Source organism: Orycteropus afer, unplaced genomic scaffold, assembly GCF_000298275.1.
Source record: "Orycteropus afer afer isolate SDZICR_OR568_19922 unplaced genomic scaffold, OryAfe1.0 scaffold00441, whole genome shotgun sequence".
Taxonomy (NCBI): domain Eukaryota; kingdom Metazoa; phylum Chordata; class Mammalia; order Tubulidentata; family Orycteropodidae; genus Orycteropus; species Orycteropus afer.
Genome location: NW_006922028.1, coordinates 638,302 through 651,570, shown reverse-complemented (window position 1 = coordinate 651,570; position 13,269 = coordinate 638,302). Strand labels below are relative to the sequence as shown.

Below are 13,269 nucleotides of genomic sequence, written 5' to 3'. Positions count from 1 at the left end.
GCTCTGGATGCTTTAAAAGTGAACACAGCTTTCTTTGACTGGCTACTGGTTTCAGGCTTGGACTCTTGGTTCCAAATCAAAAACTCATATTGATTTCATTCAGGAAGAAGTTACTGAGTCTTCACTGTTGATAAACTGGCAAATATTTTGGAAGATATACATGTTATATAAAGATGTACAACTAGAATATAAAGCAAAGTGAGGCACCAAACACCCCACCATGCCCAAAATCTGACAGAAATCCCTTCAACATTCTAATTCAAGCCTGAGATTCCATAGAATTTTACAGACATTCACATTGTACATAAAATTTTGCTCACATACCAGATATAAGGGAGCACTGGTAGCCAGTGCCTAAGGCACTTGACTACTAACCAGAAGGCTGGCAGTTCAAACCCACCAGCCACTCCTCGGAAGGAAGATGGGACAATCTACTTCCGTAGTGATACTGCCTCGGAAACCCAAGGAGGGGTTGCTATGAGTCGGGTCTGACTCGATGGCACATAACAACAACAACAACAACAACCAGATATTAAGATAAATTTCAAAGATTCATTAGTTACATATTCACTCCATCCCTCTCCAAACCCTCCCTCCACATAATGGACTTCCTTTCTTATTCTCTTTCATATTATTTTACATGTGTAAATATACACAAAGAGTATATTTTCTAAAGTACTCACTCATTCCCTAGCCTATTTAATCTATGCTCAAGAATCTCACCAAAATCATATACAGTCCATGGATATGAACAAGTTCTGTTTCTAAGTATGTCTTTAAGTAGAATGTACATGTAATTCAGTATAGTTAAGCATGTATCTGATGCCAGGTAGTCAAGCATTTGCTTAGTATATAGCATATAGCAAATAGCATACCAATCTATGCATAAAAAATATTAAAGGAACATTTCCAGGTACTAAAACATCTTTAACCTAATAATGTGACCATAATAATATTTTGACATGTGTCATAAAGTAGCATCCATTTGTTAGTATGTACGAACCATTGCATGTACCTCAAATTTTTTAATATAACAGGCTTTACAGGGGTTAATTTATAACCAGGGGTCATAAGTCAGTAACAACCTATAATTCAATGCTGATAGTGGTCAAAGACACAAGCACCAAAAATTATTGAAATTATTATTATTATTTTTTAAAATAATTAGTCCTAAACATTCACACATAAACATAAAATGGCTCTTGAGACATGGTTACATTCTTCAGCAGTTTATTTCTGAGGAGTCATTCAATACTTTAAGATATATGCGGTGGCTCAGATAAAGAATAAAATCAGTCCTTCTGGCAAATCAATTCCTTTTCAGATACCTAAAAACCCACATTTTGATTTTAGTTTGGCTGAACATTTGCTGCATACCTGCTATTTGCCAGGGAGTATGTATGACACTGGATTATAAGGATGGTTATGATGAATCCATCCTCCCGCTCTCAAAGAGCTTATAGTGCAATAGCAAACAAAGACCTCAGCATAAATTCCCAGTGGCCATGGTAAATGCCAAGGCAAATCTGTGAAGAGTTCCTTGCACATCCAGAGCCAGAACATGTGATCTAAATGGTGGCATCACAGAAAGCCTTCTTCAAGGAGCAGCCTCCTGAGTTGTCTTGCAGGATAAGTAAGAACAAAGAAAGGTGAGAGGAAGAACCTGGATATGGAGGAAACACATAAGCAGGGGGGCTAAGCCCGGAACTGGAAGCACCTCCAACACTGCTGAGTGGTGGAAGGGAAGCTGGTGTGAGAGAAGCCTGTAGGACAGGTTAAAGCCAGGTCTCAGAGGCGTGGGGACTTCTCTCTTTCTTCTCTTTACAAGTTGTGCCTCAGTTAAATGCTGCTTTCAGTATCTCCTAGGCTTCATAACCTCCTTGTTCTTTGCCTTGTATCACTTTCAACTCTAGGAGAACCCTTTCAGTCCTTACACTGCCTCTGCTGCCAGACTGCTCAAGAAGCTGAAGAAAAGGGAAAAACAAGGACAAAGGTATCTGAAATTTCAGGCTACTCTCACTCATTCCCTGTTGCTTTTTAGAACAACTAACTCTACATTTTATTCCAAGCACAGGTTTACACACAAATATAACAACAACAGCAAAACCAGAAATAAAAGACAGGTAAATTCATTTATTTTAGGAAATGTCCTAAATTTATTTGGATCTGGAAATGTGAATCAGTTTTCATTTTCATGGTTGGCTGAGAGCAAAAGAATAAACTATCACTCAAATAGGATGAATAGCTACTTTCAAATTTAATTAACATTGGTAAATGTACAAAATTAATGGCCATAAGTTTGTTGTTATGACATATTATTTTTTATTCCATCCATTACCAACCAAAGTCAGTGGGCCTATTAAATAAAACCACAAATTTCTATGTTGTAGAGAAACTATAAAAACAAAGCTACACCATAAGTGTCTGGGTAGGAAGGGATGATGTCTTCATCTTGGAGGAGATGATAGGAGAACGAAGACGCCCAGCACACTTCCAAATCTTCAGGGAGTGATTCTTGGTTCAGGGGATTAAGGATGTACTGGTATGCTCAGATGTGAAAAGTAAGCAATGAATGTATATTAAACTAATATACAAATTACATTTGGATTGTCCATACATTTGTTCTGTGTCACTGTTGCTCTTGTTATGTGCCCTCGAGTCTGACCAGACTCATAGTGACCCATCTTTGGGTTTCTGAGGCAGTATCACTACGGAAGTACATTGCCTAATCTTCCTTCTGAAGAGTGGCTGGTGGGTTTGAACTGCCAGCCTTCTGGTTAGCAGTCAAGTGCCTTAGGCACTACGCTACCAGAGCTCCTTCTCTGTCATTGTTGTTGTTGTTGTTGTTTGCCGTCGAGTCGCCCCTGACTCATAGCGACCCCTTCTTGGGTTTCCGAGGCAGTATCACTACGGAAGTAGGATTGCCCAACCTTCCTTCCGAGGAGTGGCTCTCTGTCATTAGTATGGTTAAATAAGGAAAAAAAACAAACAAACAACAAAAAAAAACTTTTCAGTATGATAAAAAAATTAAGATTTAAAATGGATTCTATACTTTCCCACTCCCCCTTCCCTGTACACATTGTATTGGGAGGATAATAGTATCCTTCTCTATCCCTATTTAATTATACAGAAGCAGAGATGTTAAAAGCACTGGCAAAGGGTATGTCACACTGACAGAGAGAAAGCTGGGCTCAGAATATCTGCTATGTTTACATGAGAAGATGGCTATTATTAACGTTCTTTCAACATACAGAATTATTGCATTTTAGTAAAAAGATCAGTGTTTCACTGGCTGTGAAATACAGTCAGGCAAGAGGTTCAAGAAGTCAGAAAGGGCACAACTATACCCTGACACTAAAGAATGTCATTTTTCTCTTCTTAGGCAAAGCTGGAAAGGCCTGGGGGCTAGGGACAGGATGGCCAAACACCATGGGCCAGGCTTTTCCTCACATCATAGGTCCTGTGTGTGTGTTGTTTTGGGAAATGGCTGCCTCCTTTCTTGTACAGCCAACTTGCACTGAGTCAAAACCAAGTCTTGGTCACTCACAAAATGAGGGATGTGAACAAAATGATCTCTAAGATCTTTTTTGTCTTCACTGAGGAGTCCCTATATTTTGAATGACTCTAATTTCTAATTTCATATATATGGGAAGTAGGCATTGACATTAAAGTGGTAGGTTTGTGACAATGGAAAACGAACCCAGAGACCATTCTGCTCCCTTGATCTGGGGCCAGGGTGTCCTGGGCATCCCATGTTACCAAAGGCCAGGTATTTTAGAGGGCTGCTCAAAATGCATCTCATCTGTGGGGCGGGAGGGTTTAAAACATCTGTAACTTCAGTTCCTTTATTATGTGTGTTAAAGGTAATTGTGGTGTTATCTGGCCTATTTTACAAACATTAAAAATACTTTAGAAAAATGTTTTCAGGACATTTAGAAATGATTAGTTCTGTAACACCAGCATGAAAGGGAAACATATTTAAATACTCCCAATACTGCTGTAAGGACTACATTTTAAGCCAAAATGATGAGTCAGCATATGGAAATGTATACACAAAATGGCAATTAACATGATCTGGGGAGCTGCCAAGTGTTTGTTTCAAAGAATCTGGAACAGAACTTCATATTTTTGTAGCACTCTAATTTCATTTATTTCCTTCTCCCAATTTCTAGTTCTTTCATTTTAAGTTGAAGTATTATTTAATATCTATGTTTCAATTTTAATTTGATTTAAAATTTCAATATTCTGCAAAGGTTATAATTCTTTGGAAACAAAACATGTAACAATAAAAATAACTGATTTTGGCAACTGCAATGAGAAAGAAGTCTTTAAAAGACGTGGGCCACTATCACATCAACAAAAACAAACAATTCAATTAAGAAATGGGCAGAGGACCTGAATTTACCAAAGAAGACATGCAGGCAGCCAACAAACTGCTCAAGATCATTAGCTTTTAGAGAGATGCAAATCAAAACAATGAGGTATTGTTGTACCCCAGCATTAATAGCAAAGCTCAAAAAATACAGAAAACAACAAACACTGGGGAGGGTATGGAGCGAATGGAACACTGTGGGTGGGACTGTAAAATGGTACAACCACTGTGGAAAGCGATAAGATGCTTCCTTAAGAAGTTGGAAATAGAAATACCATATGATTCAGCAATCTCACTACGAAGGATGTAAGCTAGAGAAATAAGAGTTGTTATATGAATAAATATATGCACACCCATGTTCACTGCAGCATCATTCACAAAAGGAAAAAGATGGAAACTACCTAAGTGCTTATCAATGGATGAATGGATAAACAAACTATGGTACATACACAGTGGAATACATTAAAGAATATTATAACATTAAAGAATTATTATGAATCTGCAGAACACCTCCTAACATGGATGAACCTAGAGGGCATTATGTTGAGTGAAATTCATCAACCACAAAAGGACAAATATTGTACAAGAATATGACTGCAAAAATTCAAGAAAAGATTTACACACTGAAAGAAACATTCTTTAAAGGTTACCCAGAGTAAGAGGGGACAGGAGGGTAAATCATTAACTAGAGGGTAGACATACTATCTTGGGTAAAGGGAAAGGCAATATACAAAAAGAGGGAGGTCACATAAAATGATCAAGGTTCAGGAAGACACAGAGAGGAGTACAAGAGTCAAAGGCAACAAAGGTAAACACTATCACCTACTCAATCCTGCAACAACAGTAATAACAATAATCTATGAGTGGATATATAGATAGACACACAAGTTGAACAGGAGTGGAAAGGCAAATGGGACTACACTCATGAATATATATATATATATATATATATATATATATATGTTTAACAGAGGATATTTCTACATATGTATTTATATGTACTGCAAATAAATCCATGACTATAGTAGAGCATACAGGGGGCAAAGTTAGGAAAATTTTTTAGCCATAACTAAACACCTGGAGGGAGGGAGGTAGTTGCTGGGCCTCAGGGCCATAGTCCTGGGGGAAAACCAAGGTCAGTGGGCATAAAACAGTCCACAAAACATTGCTCTAGATCCTACTTTGGTGAGTAGCGACTGGGTTTTTAAAGGTTATAAGTGTCTATCTAAGGTGCAACTATTAATGGTACATGGGTACCACTGCTGACCACTCTGAAAGGAATCACAATAGGAAATCCTGGATACAGTGAAAAATGGAGAACAAATGTTAAGAGAAAAATGTGGAACAAAACTCAAAATAATACAAAGACCAGGCTTAGTAGTCTGATAGAGACTGGCAGAACCACTGAGACTATGGCCCTTAGACATCCTTCAGGCCATGGTTCAACTTTCAGGCAAATGATAGGCAGGTCTATAATGTGAACAATAACACCAGGGAGATATGCATTCCTTGGAACAATCAACCATACTAGGTCAAAGGGCAGCATCTGCCCAGGGATAAAGGAGGAAGAGATGGGAAAAAAGGACAGATGGAAACCGTAAACACAGGGAGAAAGTGGAAAGAGTGCTGCTTCATCATGGGGATTGCCATAAATGTCACGAAACAAAATGTGTATGAATTGCTGAATGGAAAACCACTTTACTCTGTAAACTCTCACCCAAATCCCAATAAAAACTTAAAAAGAAAACGGGTGTGTGTGCACTATAATTCTTTGGAAAATGTGGAATATTGTTTTATTGCTTTAATGCCAATAATCTGAATGTAGTTTATTTTAGCAGTAATACATTTCCATGTCCTACTGTATGTACTCACAAGGAAGAGGGTATAATTTTTCACTGACTCCATAGCTCTGATATGCAATGGGCATTATATGCTTTGCCTTCTCTCTCCTGGGAGTAGTTAACATGGTCACAGGAAGCAACTACAGTATTTATGGTGCTATTCTATTCATGTTTGAATCCTATGGGAAAGCTGCTAACTCCCTTCCTGGAGTTGTAATGATTCAAGTAGCTAGAGGGTTATTCTGGCTTGATGGAGTATCCTTTCAAAATAATCCTAAATTGAGGCACCATAAATTATATCCTATAGTTTGGATCATTAACAAATATGATTTGCTTATCAAGTACAATAGAATGTAACAGATAAAGATTTATAGAAAAATGGAAGTATTTTTTTAAAAATTCCCAGATGTGTATATAAACAAAAAAGTAGTTATAAAGTCTTGAATAACTTTCAATTTACTGTTCCATGATGCCTGCTTTTCTATGAAAAATGAAATATAGACCAATAAAGTATGTTCTTGAAGATTCTTGCCTGAATTATTCCTGATGAGTCGATCAGTAAACAAAGTCTCTTCAAGTTCATGGTCTAGAATATAGTTGTTCCTTAGGGCTATGGCATTAAGTTTTGGAAGAAAAAAATTCCCCACATCCCCTATATTCTAGCAAAGCTTTACTCATTTACGGAAATGCAGGAGTACTTAGGGATGTTCAGTGCAAAAGAGCAGATAATCCAATATTCTTCTTTTTGAATTTTAACATAAATTAGCAAAGAATAATTAGAAAGTTCATGAATGATTGTTTCATTTAGTCACACCTCCAAAGCTAACTGACTTTGAAATTAAGCAATTTCGGCTTCACTTATCACAAATGCGCCTTCCCGAGAGGTTTATACAGTGCCGATCTTTTAAGTACATATCTTAGACCTCACTAAGAGTTGAACTAATGACTGCAGGGGTTTGCCACTCTAAGATTAGCCAAGATTCTACTGCAGTTCATCCACAGAAAATATGACTACTTCCCCATGGGTCATTCCACCAGGGAAAGGTTTCTAATAAAGGGCAACCAATCGATTGAATTAATTTAAATTCACAACTTATTGCTTCTGAATATCAACATACAGATTAAATCTACCAAGAATTTCAGTCCCTTAAACTTTTAATCAAAGGCCAAAATAATGTTTTAATATTAGCCATATCTTGTTCTATTTTATGGGTAGCTATTTCAGACCAAGTTAAAACTGAATTCTTATTTCAGTTCATTTTGACCCTTAATACTTCTGTCCTTGTATTTGACTATCTTGGATTTAGGAGGGACGTGTTAAAAAGGTTGATGGTGAGGATCTCTATCTAATTTCATAGCTCACCTGCTCTTAAGGTCCAAAGATGCTATAATCCTCTCTTTTCCAGGTATGTTTTGGGGAAGCTCTCTTGCAACTACTTTCAAGAGACTGTAGTAAATAAGTTGAACACAGTTTTTGCCCAGTTGGGACATCCAATGTGCTCTGGTGGTGCAGTGCCTAAGGCATTTGACTGCTAACCAGAAGGCTGGCAGTTCAAACCCACCAGATGCTCTGTGGAAGGAAAATGGGGCAATCTACTTCAGTAAAGATTTATTGCCTCAGAAACCCAATGGGGGTCGCTATGAGTCAGAATTGACTCAATGACAGCAAGGAACACCAACAAAAAGCCTAACAGAACTGAGGAGAAAGCATTTTGGTACATTTATGATGTGTGTGTATGCACACACATTTACTTTATTAAAAAAAAGATTTGTAATTTATAGAATGCTTTAAACTCACATTACATTTTTCATGGACACCAACGTACATCATCATTGCTGTTGCATGCAATAACATTCCAATCGAATGGATATGTTCTAATTTATTTAGATACATCTACATACGCCTACTGATGGACAATGAAGTGAATTTTTTAAAATTTTTATTTATTTACTTTTTGCCATTAGAAACAATTTAGCGGTGTATCTAATTCTTTTTAAACACTAACTTATTTTCTGAAAAAATGTCTACATATATTCCAGATGGAAGATGTTACTTTAATTGTCTAAGAGTGTCTAAGAGTGGATTTGGGAATGTCTATTGGAGGCACAAACAGAGTTATCTCTCTGTACAGTAGCATCTGTACCTCTGTACAGTCGTTTTCTCTCTGTACATTTGGTAGCCTTGGAACTCTTGGGCTCTCTCATATCCACCTGTTGCAAATCATCACATTAAGCTTCTAAAAATTAAAGCAGATACAGATGATTGATTATATTTAGTAACTTTTCTAATAAATAGCAATATGGATTAAAACATAGTATACTCCATTTTCAGAAATGGTAATTTGCTAAAATTATTGTGCTTGACACCCCTTAAAACTCTCCATTCCTTTGACTTTAGGTTTTAGATAAAATTGTTCTATTACTGCAAGAGTTTAACACATATCATCATTCCAAGGCATCACTTAAAATACCAAGACTACAGTGATATTTGGCTATGTTTATTCATCCATTTGTCTATCTTTCATTTTATGGATTAGCTCTGATTCAAGCTACATGAAGTTAGTATAGACTCCAGGATTTGAGTAATTCTAAGAATTCTGTTCTACAGTCTCAACAGCAATTATGCCAGAATTGCTCCCTACTAATCAGGAGTTCTGGTGGTACCGTGCCTAAGGCATATGACTGCTAACCAGAAGGTTGGCAGTTCAAACCCACCAGCCACTCCATGGAAGGAAGACTTCTGTGAAGTTTCACCACTTCAGAAACCCAATAGGGGTTGCCATGAGTCAGAATCGACATGATGGCAGTGGGTTTGGTTTTTGTTTTGATAATAAGTTCTAAGATCCTCAGGGACTGAAACCCTGCTTTTTGCATCTGTGTAATCTCAAAGTCTAGGGCAATGCCTAGAAATTGAGGCGCTCAATACATGCTCAATTTATAAAGAAGTAATTTAAAAAAGCAATAGTAAAAAGGTTGGATCATTGGCTCCTGCTTCTAACTTATACCTAAGTAATACAATCCTGTATTTAGTGTAATCACACACATGCCTTCTTATAACCAATTAAAGAAAATATCCTCCTCCATGTTGCTCATATGGTTGACTATCACAAACTTGAAATGCTCTGAAGCGGTGACTTTTCTAAGAGTCAGAATATGCTGAAATCAGGAAAATAAAGACAGAGTGGTAAATTTTCATGAAGGCTAAATTGTATTCAATTTAAAGGACTGTCTTTTATTTGAAATATATGTCCTTCCTATATTCTTGATGCTATGCTCATCTCCTTCTCCTTTTAAACATTTAATAATAATAGTATAATAGTAGGCAGTTGGAGTTTTCTTTTCTTTAAAATAAAATTATATATATATATATATCCTTGTTCAGTGAATTTAAAAAAAATTGGCAGCCTAAGTCCAGTTTTCAACAATTAGGGAAATTTTACTGATTCATGAAAGTTAAAAGCTTGAGACCAGTGATCTTAAGACATAGCTTAATTTATGAAGCAATTACTACTAGAAAAGAATAGTTCAACAGCAATTATGCCAAAACTAATGTTAGGTTTTTGGCAAAATTTCTGATGTATAAAAGGATAATATCCAACAATTCTGTGCAACAGATTAAAGAAATAAGCACTTTTGGGGTCCATCTTGGCAAGTTCAGCAAGTAAGACTGAACCAGTCAGTAAACCATGATTTATTGTGCTTATTACGTGCCAATACTGTGCAATACAAACATCAAAAACAATAGGAAACATGCTACCATTCTTTTACGGTCAGGGTAGCTTGTCTTGAAATGTTGGGGGGCTGGAATCTCAACTGCATCTCAATTAAATTTTTCTTCAGACTCTTGAGTAAAGGTCAAATAGCTTTTGGAAAATTATTGCTGTCTTTCGTGTGGGCATTCCTCAGAGCTCCTCAGCCAAGAAATCAAGTGCATCTATGTTCTGGTTACTCAGTGCCACTCTGACAAGCATATACTACAAATGGGATGGCCTCAATAAACAGGAGTTTACTGTCACAATTTGGAGGCTTTAAGTCCAAGTTCAAAGTGCCAGGCTCTAGGGCATGGGTGAAAGTCCTTTGAGCTTGGGCTTTAGCTCTGCCTCTTGCTCCCGGCCCACTGAAGCTAGAGGCATATCTTCACTCAGGCAGCTACGGCTGCTGAGGCTATCAAGTGCAAGGTTGACAAATAAAATGGCACAGTCCCAATGTTGCCAAGCCACACAGCAGGCCATTAATTCAAGTCCATTGAAAGTGCTAAGGTCAGCAGAACATGGCAGGCTGCTGAACAATGATATGGCTACATGCAGGGTTCAAGCGTGCCATAAGCTAGAAACCATTCCCCAAGGCTTCTCCTTATATACAGGAAGCAGACCACATCCCTAGGGCAGATACTCAGCTGCTCACAGTAGATTCCACCCTGGAGTTGATTGCCAGTCTCATCATGGGGAATACTATATCCAGCTGCCCAGACATTCAACCAGGCCCATCCAAGTTGACACACAAACTTAACTACCACAGTCTAATTAAATTTTATAAAATAAAATGAATTTTTTTTTTTTTTTGATGTGTATATAAAACCCAGAGAACTCTGGTAGCATAGTGCCTAAGGCACTGGACTGCTACCCAGAGGGCTGGTGGTTCAAACCCAACAGCAACTCCTTCAGAAGGAAGATGGGGCAATCTACTTTCCTAGTGATACTGCCTCGGAAACCCAAGGAGGGGTCTCTATGAGTTGGGTCCGACTCAACAGCAGATAACGACAACAACAACATATAAAACCTATGGATAGGACTTAGTTCAGCAGACGCTCCCTTCAGGTCTTTTCCATATTAAACCACTTGGGAGTAATTGGAAAGATTCATTCTTTGATGCCTAATAAATTAGTTATAACTATATTTCAGAGTGGGCAAAAAATTGTTTTTTAGGCAAGATCAGAAAAATGGATGCTAAATTAAGGAATCCACAGTGAAAAAAATGTAGCTAAATGCTACACATGCTAGTCATATTCCCAGACTAAGAATTAACAGCAAGAACATTCAGGAAAATAGATGATATCTGGATGACCAATGCCAATAATTACTGTATTCTTTTAAACTGCATTATGTAGGTTTATATAGTTCTCTTAATATCTAATATAAAAAAACTTATCGGAAGAAAGACAGTTAACTAAACCATCTTATAATTTAAAGTTGTCATTTTTTTTCAGTTGGGCATTTTTACATAAGAAGTACCACACAAATAAAAATATGTGCATAGTTAGTGGTAAGAACAAACAGACTCAAAGATTATTCTCAACAGACGCTGGAGACTAGAGCTACCAACCAACTTCATTCTCATTTTTCTGCCTTCTGCCCACAACTTCTGGTTTGGAGGCTGTTGAAAGCTGTGTTATGCAACAGTTTGGCAACTAAAGTTAAAAATGTAAAGATTAGAAAGAAACATGACAAAAAAATAAAGAAGACACAGAATAAAAAGAAAACATCAAGAAATGCTGGTATCTTCAACAGAACATGAACAACTACTATGAAATCAGCCTCTGTCTTTTCTGGTCCTCAGTAACATCCTTAAATAAAATAGTCAGTGCTAAAGGATACTCTGTTTATAATTATTGATATGCAGCCTTGTGACATCTTCTGTGTTATTTAACATTTACATGCTTAAGCTTATCTACTAACAGAGTAAGATCTAAAGGCAGGGATACATTTTTTTTTTTTTTAATTACCATTCCCTGTAATAGATATTCATGTAGTAGGTATGTGAATATTTGATAAATTGATAATTGTTGCATTAGATTAAATTTGATAATTGTTGTATTTGTATCTACCAGCAACAAATCTATTCCAACTTATTTCTGTAATCTATAATATTTTCTATAAAGTTCAGGAAATACTCCAAGCAAAGTTTATCACTTACAGTTCTCAGTTAAAGCACTTTATATGTATTGACACTTTCAATTTATATTCCTAGCTTTAATTTACACTTTTACATAGTTTTGTACTACAGGAAAAATGATTTGTAAATGTAATAAAACTCCTAACAATTTCCACAAGGTAAGAATAATAAAAACGGGTAGTTAATCTCCTCTGAACTTTTGGTAGGTATCAATATTAGCATTGAAAAGAATGTTTCAAAGTATAACACAGCAGGTTGGTGAAACTTGGATAATAAAATGAAATAATTTTCTATAAGAAACATTCAAATACATGAGTGTTGACAGCCATAACTGTGGCTTTTTGAACATTATTTAATATGTGTTAGCCCTGTAAAATACTGAAAATGAAAACATCAATATATTATCATGAGACAAGAAAGTACAATGATTCCTGTTTTACCTTTAAAACCAAAAAAAACCACAAAAACCAAAAAACTCACTGCCGTCAAGTCAGATCTGACTTACAGCGACCCCTCCTTGGGTTTCCAAAGCAGTATCACTTCAGAAGTAGATCACCCAATCTTCCTTCCGAGGAGTGGCTGGTGGGTTTGAATGGCCAGCTTCTGGTTAGCACTCAAATGTTTTAGGCACTACGCTACCAAATGGATCTGACACAAACAACTGTAGCTTTTGATAATTTTATGTAATTTGTCAGAAAGCATTATAAAATGCTAAAATGGAAACATCTAAATAGTATTTCAAGAGACAAAATCATCATCATTCTCATATTATCTTTATGGAAGAGGAAGAAAGAGAGAAAACTTTCCTTTTTACCCTCCCCTAATAGAGTTGGGCTTTAAAAGTCACTAAGGGTACAGAATGAGCTGCTGACTAAGAGAATTTTATGTAATAATTAGGCCCCAAACATTGAGGATGGGGACTGGTGATGTAATGAAAAGAGCTGGTTTACCTCTACATGTCTCAGAGGAGTTGTGGTGGCATAATGCCTGCGGTGTAGTAAATTACTTAGTGTGGCTTTTCTACCCATAAGTCTTTGTAAACTCCAAGGTGGGAATTGCTATTAGCAACTGAGGAGATCCTGGTTTTAAAGTCGCCCACCTGGGTTATTTCTGTTGGGTGTGGCACAATGCAATGTTCTGGGAGGTTCCCACTCTCTCTCACAT

At 36.8% G+C, this 13,269-nt stretch overlaps 1 protein-coding gene across 1 annotated transcript in view; it reads right to left on the bottom strand.

The window, feature by feature from the left end:
• MAN1A1 (mannosidase alpha class 1A member 1) overlaps positions 1 to 13,269 on the bottom strand; it is a 229,739-nt gene that overhangs the window by 31,923 nt on the left and 184,547 nt on the right. The gene's annotated exons all lie outside the window — the stretch shown is intronic.